Source organism: Alnus glutinosa, chromosome 2 (genome assembly GCF_958979055.1).
Source record: "Alnus glutinosa chromosome 2, dhAlnGlut1.1, whole genome shotgun sequence".
Lineage (NCBI taxonomy): Eukaryota > Viridiplantae > Streptophyta > Magnoliopsida > Fagales > Betulaceae > Alnus > Alnus glutinosa.
The window spans coordinates 9,996,793-10,009,585 of NC_084887.1; positions in this window are offsets into that span (position 1 = coordinate 9,996,793).

Below are 12,793 nucleotides of genomic sequence, written 5' to 3' on the forward strand. Positions count from 1 at the left end.
ATCAGATCCACCTTTGCCTTGTCAACCTCTATCCCCCAATAAGAGATGACGTGCCCAAGTACGATCCCTTGCTTTACCATAAAATGACATTTCTCCCAGTTGAGCACTAGGTTCTTCTCTTTGCACCTCACTAAGACTAGAGTGAGGTGGTGCAAACACTCCTCAAAAGTTGAACCGAAAACCAAGAAGTCGTCCATGAATATCTCAAGAAAACACTCTACCATGTCAGAAAAGATGCTGATCATACACCGCTGAAAGGTAGCGGGTGCATTGCATAACCCAAAAGGCATGTGTTGATAGGCGAAAGTCCCAAACGGACAAGTGAAGGTCGTCTTCTCTTGGTCTTCAGGGTCCATGGGGACCTGGTTATATCCAGAATAACCATCCATAAAACAGTAGTACTCATGCCCAGCCAATCGCTCTACCATCTGATCAATGAATGGAAGAGGAAAGTGGTCTTTCCTGGTGGCGGTGTACAGCTTGCGGTAGTCGATGCAGACTCTCCATCCGGACTGGACTCGAGTTGGCACCAACTCGCCCTCCTTGTTCTGCACAACCGTTACTCCAGTTCGCTTGGGCACGACATGAATAGGGCTCACCCATTTGCTGTCAGAAATTGGATAGATGATGCCTGCATCCAATAACTTGATCATTTCTCCCCTCACAACTACTTGCATGGATGGGTTGAGCTGTCTCTGTGGCTCCCTCGATGGTTTGGTGCCTTCCTATAGATGTATCTTGTGTATTACCACCGAAGGGCTGATTCCCTTAATGTCGTCAATGGTCCAGCCTATAGCTTCCTTGTGCTATCTTAAGACGTCTAACAACCTCTCCTCCTGAGCAGCATGAAGATCTGAAGCTATGATCACAGGCAAAGTCTCTGCTGGACAGAGGAATTTATACTTGAGATTGTCCGGTAGGGGCTTAAGTTCCTTCTTTGGAGGAGCAAACTCTAAAATGGCATTGGCTTGCTCAAGTAACATGTCCAAGTCCAAATCCTCTCCGAATTGAGCAAAGCATGCCTCTTGGGGGTCTTGTGTGCTTGATTCTTCAATAACTTCCTCTATGATCTCCTCAATCAAGCAGGCACTTCCGATCTCATCGAATTCCCTCGGCTTCTTGCTGATGTCAAAGATATTCAGCTCCACTATCATATTGCCGAAGGAGATCTTCATTACCCCAGTCCTACAGTTGATCAAGGCGTTAGCCGTAGCTAAGAATGGTCGCTCGAGGATCATCGGTATTTGAAATCCAACGTTTTGTACCGGCTCTGTATCTAGCACTATAAAATCCACGGGGAAATAAAACCTGTCCACCTTAATCAAAACATCCTCCACTATTCCCCGTGGTATCTTAACTGACCTGTTTGCCAACTGTAGTGTCATGGAGGTGGGCTTCAATTCTCCTAAACCTAATTGCAGGTAAACTGAATAGGATAGGAGATTGAGACTACTTCCAAGGTCAAGCAGAGCCTTCTCAATGTGGCTGACTCCTATCGTGCAAGAGATAGTAGGACATCCAGGGTCCTTATACTTGATAGGCAGCCTACATTGCAGGATTGAGCTGACTTGCTCGGTCAAACAAAATTTTTTCGGGACATTGGTTTTCCGCTTGACGATGATCAAGTCCTTCAAGAACTTGGCGTAAGACGGCACTTGCTGGATGGCATCCAAGAACGGGATGTTGATCTGCACTTGCTTGAACACCTCCAGAATGTCCTCGAACTTTCCTCATTTCTTGGGTGCGAGAAGTCTGTCAGGGTAAGGCGCCTTAGGTATAAACGACCTAGGAGGAGTCTCTATGGTAGGAGCTAATGTAGATGGCTCGGCATCTCTTTTCTCTGCGCTCCTGCTTCCTTGTCCTTGTGCAGCAGGGTTCTCTTCAGGAAGAACCACTTGGTTATCTACTTGTCTCCCTGACCTAAGTTTGACAACGGCTTGCACATGCTCCTGCTCGTGCACTGCATTTGATGAACTTCCCTCATGGAACTGCAACTTTGGATTCGGCACCGGCTGACTAGGGAGCTTGCCCTTCTCTCTCTCCCCCAGGTGACTAGCAATTTGCCCAATTTGGGTCTCCATCTTGGCAATAGCTTGAGTGTTCACCATGGTAGCATTCTTCACATCATTGATGGATTGCCCTGTAAGCTGTATGAAGGCCTTGAGAGTGTCTTCCAGAGTGGATTGTGAAGAAGAGGCAGGGGCTTGAGTAGGGGCTTGGTATGATGGTGCTGGCTGGGTAGGACGACTTTGCTGGTGAACTGGCTGATGAAATCCAGGGGGTTATTGAGTGTGGGATTGGTGAGGAACTCCCTCTTGAGTCATAGGCTGGTTCTGCTTCCATGAGAAATTAGGGTGGTTTCACCACCCAGGATTGTAGGTCTCGGAAAAGGGTCCATTGGCTTGCTTCCTATAGTCGTTGAAAGCGTTCACTTGCTCCAATGGTGACTCGACAAAAGCTGGCAAAGATGGGCATGTCTGTGCTAAGTGCATGGGACTAGCACAGATGGAACAGCAATCAAGTGCCCTCCACTTGGATACGAGAAATGGAGACTCGTGCAATTTTTCTATCAAGGATTAACTCAATCCAACCGCAGCATGATCGAGTCGATGAACGGAGGTGCATTTCTGAGTTTGACGGGAGAGGAGGCGTATAGGATCTTAGATCAGTTATCTGACAATTCCCAACAGTGGGATTTTTCAAGCTATCGTGATAAAGCTTCTCGCATCCAAAAGAAGGGAGGCATCTATGAGGTGAAAGAAGATGTTGAGTTAAAGATGAAGATAGATGCTTTCACAAAGAAGGTCGAAGCTCTAGTTGTAAGCAAATCCATTAGTGCTGCCAACCCATTCCACGTTGATTGATGTTCCATCTGTGCTAGTCCCATACATTTAGCACAGACGTGCCCATCTTTGCCAGCTTTTGTCGAGTCACCAATGGAGCAAGTGAATACTTTCAACGACTATAGGAAGCAAGCCAATGGACCCTTTTCTAAGACCTACAATCTAAGGTGGCGAAACCAACATAATTTCTCATGGAAGCAGAACCAGCCTATGACTCAAGGGGAAGTTCCTCACCAATCCCACTTAATACCCCCTGGATTTCATCAGTCGGTTCACCAGCAAAGTCGTCCTACCCAGCCAGCACCATCATACCAAGCCCCTACTCAAGCCCCTGCCTCTTCTTCACAATCCACTCTGGACGACACTCTCAAGGCCTTCATACAGCTTATAGGGCAATCCATCAATGATGTGAAGAATGCTACCATGGTGAACACTCAATCTATTGCCAAGATGGAGACCAGATTGGGCAAATTACTAGTCACCTGGGGGAGAGAGAGAAGGGAAAGCTCCCTAGTCAGCCGGTGCCGAATCCAAAGTTGCAGTTCCATGAGGGAAGTTCATCAAATGCAGTGCACGGACAGGAGCATGTGCAAGCCGTTGTCACACTTAGGTCAGGGAGACAAGTGGATAACCAAGTGGTTCTTCCTGAAGAGAACTCCGCTGCACAAGAAGGACAAGGAAACAAGAGCACAAAGAAGAGAGATGCCGAGCCATCTACATTAGCCCAGAATGGCCAAAGGGGGAGTTTGTTAGTATTTTGGCCTCATTTTGTGTTTGGACAAAATCACTTATGTGTAAAGATATTGTAAATAGCGATTCCACTTGTCAGAGCATTTTTAAAAGACTCTGCACTGCGAAAAAGATAGAAGATTTTAGATTCCCTGTCAGCCGTCCGGATGACGTGTTATCCCGTTCGGACGCCTATCTGTCCACTGCTCTATTCGTTCGGATTACGTGTCATACCGTCCGGACGACGTATCTTTCTGTCTGGACCCTCCGCTATATCAAGAAGCTTCTGTTCCAGCTTGCATCCGTCCGGACGTCTCAACAGCCCGTCCAAACGTCCATCAGTGATCGATCAGCTTCAGATTCTTTCCAAAGTTCAGAATATGGGAAGATTGATACACCGTCCGGACGATGTGGTTTCTCGTCTGGACTCGCTCATAAATAAGGCAAGAATTGCAATTCAAATATCACTGTCCGGACGTCAGTCAGCATTGGTCCGGACGCGCGCTCATCAGTTAAGGAAATTGCTGATTTGACTTCAACCGTCCGGACGTCTACCTCTCATGGTCCGGATGCACACATTGCAGATATGGAAATTGCATGTTGAAGAATTGCCGTCTAGACGTTCTTCCCCCTTGGTTCGGATGCGCGAAGCCTTATATGGAAATTACTTGCAGTGGACGTGCGACCGTCCAGATGTCAGTGTGTCATCGTCCGGACGAGGCTCTTAAACAGGAAAGATTTTCAGCGAAATTTTCAGAAAAATCCTGTCACACAATTGTCCGTCCGGACGGCGTCCATACATATTACATCAGTCGCCCATTCTGCACCTCAGCCTATAAATAGAGGCCCCTGGGCATTGAGAACTGCAAGAATTCACTATTGAATTCCACAAGAGCTCAGAGAAGTTCAAGATCCCTCTAGAGCCGTTACAAGTGTGATGCGCTACATTTGAAGTCTATCTTAGGGGTTGGCCCTAAGGTAAAGGATTCCATTGAAGACCCTTTCAGGTAGGAGACCTGGTTCGGAAGCGTTCGTGTTGGGTTACACGTCAGAGAGCAAGGTACGACCACTGTATCAGGTTAATGTGAGTGTTACTATCTTGTATCTAGCTTTGTCTTCTGAATAGTGGAATTCCTAGATTTGGCTGCCCCGGAGTGGTTTTTCTCTTGATTGAGTTTCCACTTCGTCAACAAAAATCTGTGTGTTGTTTACTTTCCGCATTGTTATTTTTGTTACACACTTTACACACACTTGTCTTATTTTAGAAGTCAATTTCGATTTTTACAGCATCCCTGTGAAAGCAGCAACATTACATAGAAGTGATTTTGTCCAACAGAATGCAGCCAACACAAAAACTAACAATGTACCTTTAGGGGAGTCGTGGATAGTGCACATTTTTCATCGCATGAAAAAAGAAGCTATCCTACTTTTGTATACACAGGAGAACACATGGCAAATTATAGTCAGAAACTCTCATTTATATCTTAGCAAAGTAAATCAATACCCAAAGAATTGAGATATCAGGAGAAACTACATGCAATTATCTGTTATGCCAAGAGAAAAGAAAAATCCTGCAAATTCTCCACAATTATTATTTTTTTTTAATTATTTTAAAAAAATGCAATATGGAAAAAACATCATATGCAAGGCAAGATCAAACCTGATGATACTAATACAGAAAAACAGTCGCTCGACCTACTTTTCTATCTTCGCCAAAAAGTACCTGCAAAGATCTCTCACGAGACATAGGGGCAAAACAAACTGGTTCCTAGATTGCATAGTAAGCACTCAAATATAACAAGTAAAAGTGCAAGCAATCAAACCTGATGCCGTAGGATTAGGAACCAAATCCTAGGCATGAGCACTTGAACCTGCTAGGTGCGTCTGTTCCCCCTCATGGGGTGAATGGTCTCATCACTCTTGACCCGAGGTTGTGGCTTGCAGGTCTTGTCCATGTTGTCCATTCTCCTTAGCATACCTTGCATTAGGCTCAGCAATCCTTCATAGCCATGGCTACCATTGGGCTTCTGCGGCTTTCTCTTGTAGTGCCTTGATTTGTTTTTCTTTGTTTTGCCACTCTGATTAGCAGGAACAAACTTCTACTGATGCCGTGGAGCTCGAAGAGCCGTAGGAGGTAGAGTGCTCCCTGATGTAGCTCTTGTTGGCAGCTTCTTTGGCTTTTGGGCCAGGAGCTGTGGACACTTGAGTCGAATGTGACTGGTGATGCTGCAGTGATGGCAGGTGGGCATGCTTCCTTTGCTTGAATGCTTCTTGACATTCTCTGCAGAATTATAGTTAGCATTCTTACAAATAACATTGTCCTTACCTTTTATATGTCTCCTATGCAGAGGGACATATTTTGATGAGGAAGAATCATTAACTTCACTTTTCCTCATAGCATCCTGCTTAATCCAAGGCCTGTGGGATTTCAACAAACAACAATTTGGCCTAATATGACCAATTTTCCCACAATTATGACAAGTAGGAACAAACTTACCTCATGTTCCTGATTCCTTGGGCTTGGGCATCACACAATTATTCAAGCAAGAATTATCCAAACAAGCAGTGTCTACTATCACAGGCTTAATAATAGTGGAATCTAATTCAGAATCAGAAGCATGTGAAGTAGAAGCACTCAAATCATCAACAATTAAACTAGGCTTGTTAGGAACATCTGAATGAGTACAAAGCATGCTCTTCAAATTATCACTTGAGAATTTTTTCAAGAGATCATCATATTCTTTTAATTTATTCTCAAGTGTATCAATAATGTTAAACAGCATGGTATTTTCAGATCTCAAAGGGTCAATCAAAGCATGTGATTCAGACAATTGCATAATTAATGACTCTTTTTCTTGCTTCACCTTTTTAAGCTCTTTATGTGAAATTTTGGAATGTTGAGCATTCTTCAATTTATTAAAAACCTTAAAGATCTTAATATCAGAATCCTCATTAGATAACTGAGAAGAATTCATGATAAAAGGTGTAATCAAAAAGTAGAAGTCACAAAGAGATGAGGATCACACTCAGGAAATAAATCCTAAACCGAGTGTACATGCTTTGATAGCAATTGAAAAACGACTTCTAAAAAATAAATAGCAAGTGTGTACACAAAGTGTCAACAAAAATAACAATGCAGAAAATAAATGACACAAGGATTTTTGTTAACGAAGTGGAAACTCAAGATGAGAAAAACCACTCCGGGGCAGCCAAACCCAGGATATCCACTATTCAGAAGACAAAGCTAGATACAAAGCAGTAACACTCACATACCCCTAATGCAGTGGTCATACCTTGCTCTCTAGCGTGTAACCCAACACGAACGCTTCCCAACCAAGTCTCCTACCCGAAGGGGTCTTCAATGGAATCATTTACCTTAGGGCTGTCCCCTAAGATAGTCTTCAGTTGTAGCGCAGCAACAGCACACTTGCAATGGCTTGAGGGAGAATAAGTCAGCTCCGATAACTTCACAAAATCACTCTCTAAGCTCTGAAGGAATTCAATACCGAATTCTTGCAGTTCTCAATGCCCAGTGGCCTCTATTTATAGGCTGGGGGTTCAAATGGGTGACTGCAATAATATGTACGGACGCCGTTCAGACTGTGAACCTGAGCTGTTCGGATGGACAACTGTGTGACCAAAATTTCTGAGATTTTTTCTAAAAATCTTTCTTGTTTGAGAGCCGCGTTCGGACAGTTAGACACTGTCGTCCGGACGGTCGCATGTCCGCTGTAAGTAATTTCCATATAAGGCTTTCGCGCGTCCGGACCAAGGGGGAGGGCCGTCCAGACGGTTGATCTTCAACACGCAATTTCCATATCTGTGTTGCGCACGTCCGGAACATGATAGGCAGGTGTCCGGACGGTTGAAGCTGAATACGCAATTTAAATATTAGGTGCACACGCGTCCGAACGATGGCAGACTGGCGTCCGGACGGTTGAATTTGAATTGCGATTCTTGCCTTAAGGAGAAGCGCGTCCAGACGGGAATCTACGTCGTCCGGATGGTTGCATCAATCTTCCCATAAATGAACTTGGAAAGAATCTGAAGCTTGGTTGAATACTAAGAGGTGTCCGGACGGGCTGCTGAGACGTCCGAACGGATGCAAACTGGAATAGAAGCTTTTCGATACAGAGGAGGGGCCGGACAGAAGTTACGTCGTCCAGACGAATGATGCTAGGTCTGTCTGGGCGTCCGAATAGTATGGCACATCATCCGGAATGATGGAATAATGGACAGATGGGCGTCCAGACGAGATGGCACGATCGTCCGGACGGCTGATAGGGACCGGAAATCTTCTGACTTGCAAGCAGTGCAGAATCTTCTGAAACACTTCTATATAGCGAAATCCATTGTAAAACATCTTTACATACAAGTGATTTTGTCCAAACAGAATGAGGCCAATCACAAACTAACATGAAACACTCTTCCTAAGCTGCAATACTCTTCTTTTACTTCGTCGTTTAGTGACCATCTATTTTCACAATGATTTGGTCACTGACTGTTTTAATAGGGACAAGTTCAAGAATAGATTTATAGCACAAAAGCAGTGGATCTTTTTATTTATCCATATTTATTCAGTTTTGAATGCTTTTTATCACTTGGTGCTGCAACCTAGAAAAAATGCCAGAATTTATGGGTTATAGGTTCAATTAGCGAGTTGGTCAATTTGACCATCTTAGCAAAAAAAAAATCTCTCTCATTAGAATTTTCAAAAGCTAAAAGTCAGAGAGAAAAAATGTACTTTAGGGGAGCTTTGGATAGTGCACAATTTTTCATCGCATGAGAAAAACAACTATCTAGCATTAAAATGTACAGGCTAACTTAGCAGATATCAGAAATAAACTCTCAATCATATATAAGCATATTCAATTAATGCACAATGAACTGAGATATCAGGCAAAAACACATACAATATCTGAAAAGCTATATAAGAAAATAAAATTCTGCATCTTCTCCCCAATTTTTTTTTTGTTGAAAAGAATAAATAGAAAAACAACAAGGACATGCTTATGGAAAAGGAAATAACATCTAGTCCCAGCATGTAAGGTAAAATCAAAACCTGTCCTCAGGGAAAGAGGTTTAGAAATACCAGGACAGAAAAGCAACCGCCTGACGTGCTTTAATTATTATCCCTAAAAAAAAATATCTGCAGAAGTTTCTCAAGACAACAAAAGAAAATATGAGGATATAATAAATGGTTCCTTAAATAGAATGCAAGGCATGAATAGGATATGACATGATAAACTATGCAATGCAAAACAAACCTGACATGCACTAGAATTTAGGAACCAAAATCCTAGGCATGGTAAGATTTCACCTCTACTAGGTGAGTCCACTCCCCCTCAAGGGGTGAATGGTCTCATCATTCTTGACCCATATCTGCTTGACCCATGGCGGTGGTTTGCAGTTCTTATTGATGTTGTCCATTCTTCTTAGCATACATTGCATTAGGCTCAACAACTCTTCATAGCCATGGTTGCTAATGGGCTTATGCGGCTTTCTCTTGTAGTCCCTTGATTTTTTATTTTTTGATTTGCCACTCTGATTGGCAGGAACGAACTTCAGCTGTCGCTGCTGATGCCGTGGAGCCTGGAATGCAGTCAGAGGTAGAGTGCCTGATGTAGCTCTTGTTGGCGGCTCCTTCTAAACCTTCAACTTCTGAGCCTAAAGATGTGGACATTTGGGTCGGATGTGACCGGTGATGCAGCAGTGATGACAGGTGGGCAGGCTTCTTTTGTTGGAATGCTGCTTGACTTTCTTTGTAGAAATATGGTTAGCATTCTTACAAACAATATTGGCCTTACCTTTTATGTGTCTCCTATGCGGAGGGACATATTTTGATGAAAAAGAATCTTCAACTTCACTTTTTCTCAAAGCATTCCGCTTAATCCAAAGCCTGTGGGATTTCAACAAATAACAATTTGGCCTAATATGACCAATCTTCCCACAATTATGACACTTAGGAATAAACTTACCTTGTATTCCCGATTCCTTGGAGTTAGGCATCACATGATTAGTTAAGCAAGAATTATCTAAACAAGCTGTATCTTCTATCACAGGCTTAATATCAATAGAATCTAATTCAGAATCAGAAGCATGTGAAGTAGAAGTACTTAAATCATTAACAATTAAATCAGACTTATTAGAAATATCTGTATGAATACAACGCATGCTTTTCAAATTATTACTAGAGAAATTTTCCAAGAGATCCTCTGATTCTTTTAATTTATTCTCTAGTGCATCAACAGTATCAAAAAGTATGGTATTCTCAGATTTCAAAGAGTCAATCAAAACATGTGATTCAGATAATTGTAAAATTAATGACTCTCTTTCTTGCTTAATCTTCTTGAGTTCTTTATTGGGTTTCTTAAAAAGTTTACCCATCAAAAGGGTATCTTTAGAGAAATCATAAAAATCATCTTCAGAGAACTCAGGAAGATTTATGTTACAAGAATTCATGGATCACACTTGAAAAATAAATCCAAACACAAGTGTTCCCGCTTTGATACCAATTGAAAAATAAAATAATGACTTCTAATAACCAAGTGTGTGTGTTTGTGTGCAACAAACTATCTTAAATGCAGAATATGAAGAAGACAAGATATTTGTTAACAAAGTGGAAACTCTGTGAAGAGAAAAACCACTCCGGGGCAGCCAAACCCAGGATATCCACTATACCAAAAACAAAGCTAGTTACAACACACTCGTACTCATATACCCTCATGCAGTAGTCATACCTTTAACTCTGACACGAAGCCCATCATGAACGCTTCCCAACCATGTCTCCTACTTGAAGGGGTCTTCAATGGATTCCTTTACCTTAGGGCCGATCCCTAAGATAGACTTCACACGAACTGTTGAGCACACACCGACAATAGCTTGAGGGCTAGCGGATTTTCAATTCTCACTAAACAACTTCTCAAAGCTAAGAGAATTCAATACTGAATTCATACAATTCACAAGCCTAGGGCACTCTATTTATAGGCTTACAAAAAACCTAAATCTGCTGAAATTCAGACTTTGGCTGTCGAGCTTCCAGAGGGAAGTTAGCCAAGTCCGGACGATCTTCTACGACCGCCTTTCAGAAACAACACAATTCTATCCTTATTAGGTCCACGTCTGGACGGGTTGACCGACTGTCCGAACGGTCTTCGCTATAACTCTTTTCTGTGGTCAAACGAAACAGTGGAATATTCTAAAATGTTGGACAGCGTCCGGACGTGTTGCCACATCGTCTAGACAACTTCCAGGGACTTCCTTAACAGTGTCGACTTCTAAAATTCAACTCAGTGTAGAATTATAGTTGACCTAGCGTTTGGACGGTGTTGCTCTGTCTTCCGGACGATGTCAATCTAATCTGCTAGACAATACGGGGCATCCGGACGCCTTCAAAGGCTCGTCCGGATGGTTGCACAGAAACCGGTTGATTTGGCTTGGAATTTGTAAGGAATCTTCATGGACATCTTCTTAGAAACTTGTGACCATACACATGGCATGAAATGAGACACTGTCCATATTACTTGAAGACTCTGAATAGAACCGATAATTATGTTAAAAAGCAACTATTACATAAAGTGTTTTTGTCAACCAGAATGTTGCCAATATAAAATACTAACAACTTGCATAGCATGATTATTTTGTGTACCAAACATGCATGTTTATAACTCACATGAAATATATTTTTTATTACTCTGAACTCTATTTTTGTGAAAATTATTGATGAATGACTAGATAACGAAGGTGATGAGTTTATAAATACATGCATATAAAGGACGGTGAATATTAAATTGCATCGCATGACATGGTACATCTATACGTGCAGGATAACGACCATAGGCTTACTATTATACTATTTAACCATATGGTCAAAGAGATTTATTTTTATGTTTGGCCTTAGATCCAATGGTTCTTTGTGACCGGTGCACCATGTACAGATGGGGTTACCATTATGGCTTTGCTAGTAGCGTAGGTCACCCGAGGTCAGACCCAGTCGGACTGTTAGCATAAGACGGTTACGGTATTAATGTCCGGGGCACTAGGATTGTCTACAGGTCTCTCAGGACAGTGCCAACCCTATTAGGAAGGGGCTAATATCCTGACCAGACCATATAAAGTTGATCTTTAACATGATTATCTTATTATAACATATATTATATCTATATTGCATTCATGATCATTTTGTCCAATGAGGAGCTACAACTTTACATTGCTGCATGTGATTTATATCTTAAACATCTAAGTTTACCATATAATAACATGTGTATCATGTGTATTTATTCTTACTAAGTCGTTGACCTATGCTTGTATATTTTTCACCTATAAATCATGTGTTGTTTTATAGGTTGACTACTTTGAGATGTCGGATTTGAAATGGGCCTCGAAGCTGATGCAGTCATTTGGAGTAGTGATATCAATCCAGCTAATGCTTGAGGACTGGTTGTAGGATTTGAAGACTGCTCATGGAAATTTGTAATTTTGAGTAATGTTGTAGGCTTAGGATTTGAGGCTCGATTGTATATTAAGGTTTAGTTTCGATCTATTATATCGATGATATGGATAGTGTGATTTAAGTTAATGTAATGACTCTTAGTAATGCTCTAGTTTTAATTATTAATGTTGATAAAATATTTTATGTTTTTGCTGCATAGTATTCTCTTTTTGATGAGTAGAGATCACTGAGTTTTATTGCTTGTGGAATAGGACTCAAAGGCGAACTGGAAAGTTAATACCAGTTAATTAATTTCCCAGAGCATTACATTCTTGCTCTTTACCATTGACCCTATTCAACTTATTTCCGCCTTCATTTTCCCGGTTTCAACAACTTCTGCATACATGTTTGAAGACTTTAAAAATGGTCAAAGATAAGCTAATGACACAAGATGCAATAAAAAGATAAGGAAGCAGCATGTATAGATGCAACTTCGAGCATAAACATGTTGTGTTAGTCTCCAACTACTTGAATTGTTGTACGCATCATCTACAAAATTTAAATAGAAAGAAATCTAGAAGTAAACATTTGAATATTATGCCAATAATGCGAGTATAACATCTGAATATTATGGAAAGGCTATATTACACTACTAACGAGATAACATCAGAATATTATGCCAATAATGCGAGCATACCATAAAAAAATCTATAAGTAAACAAGAAATTATATGAAATATTGATTCCTAGCAAATTCTCTCACTTTGAATATATATATATATAAATGGATA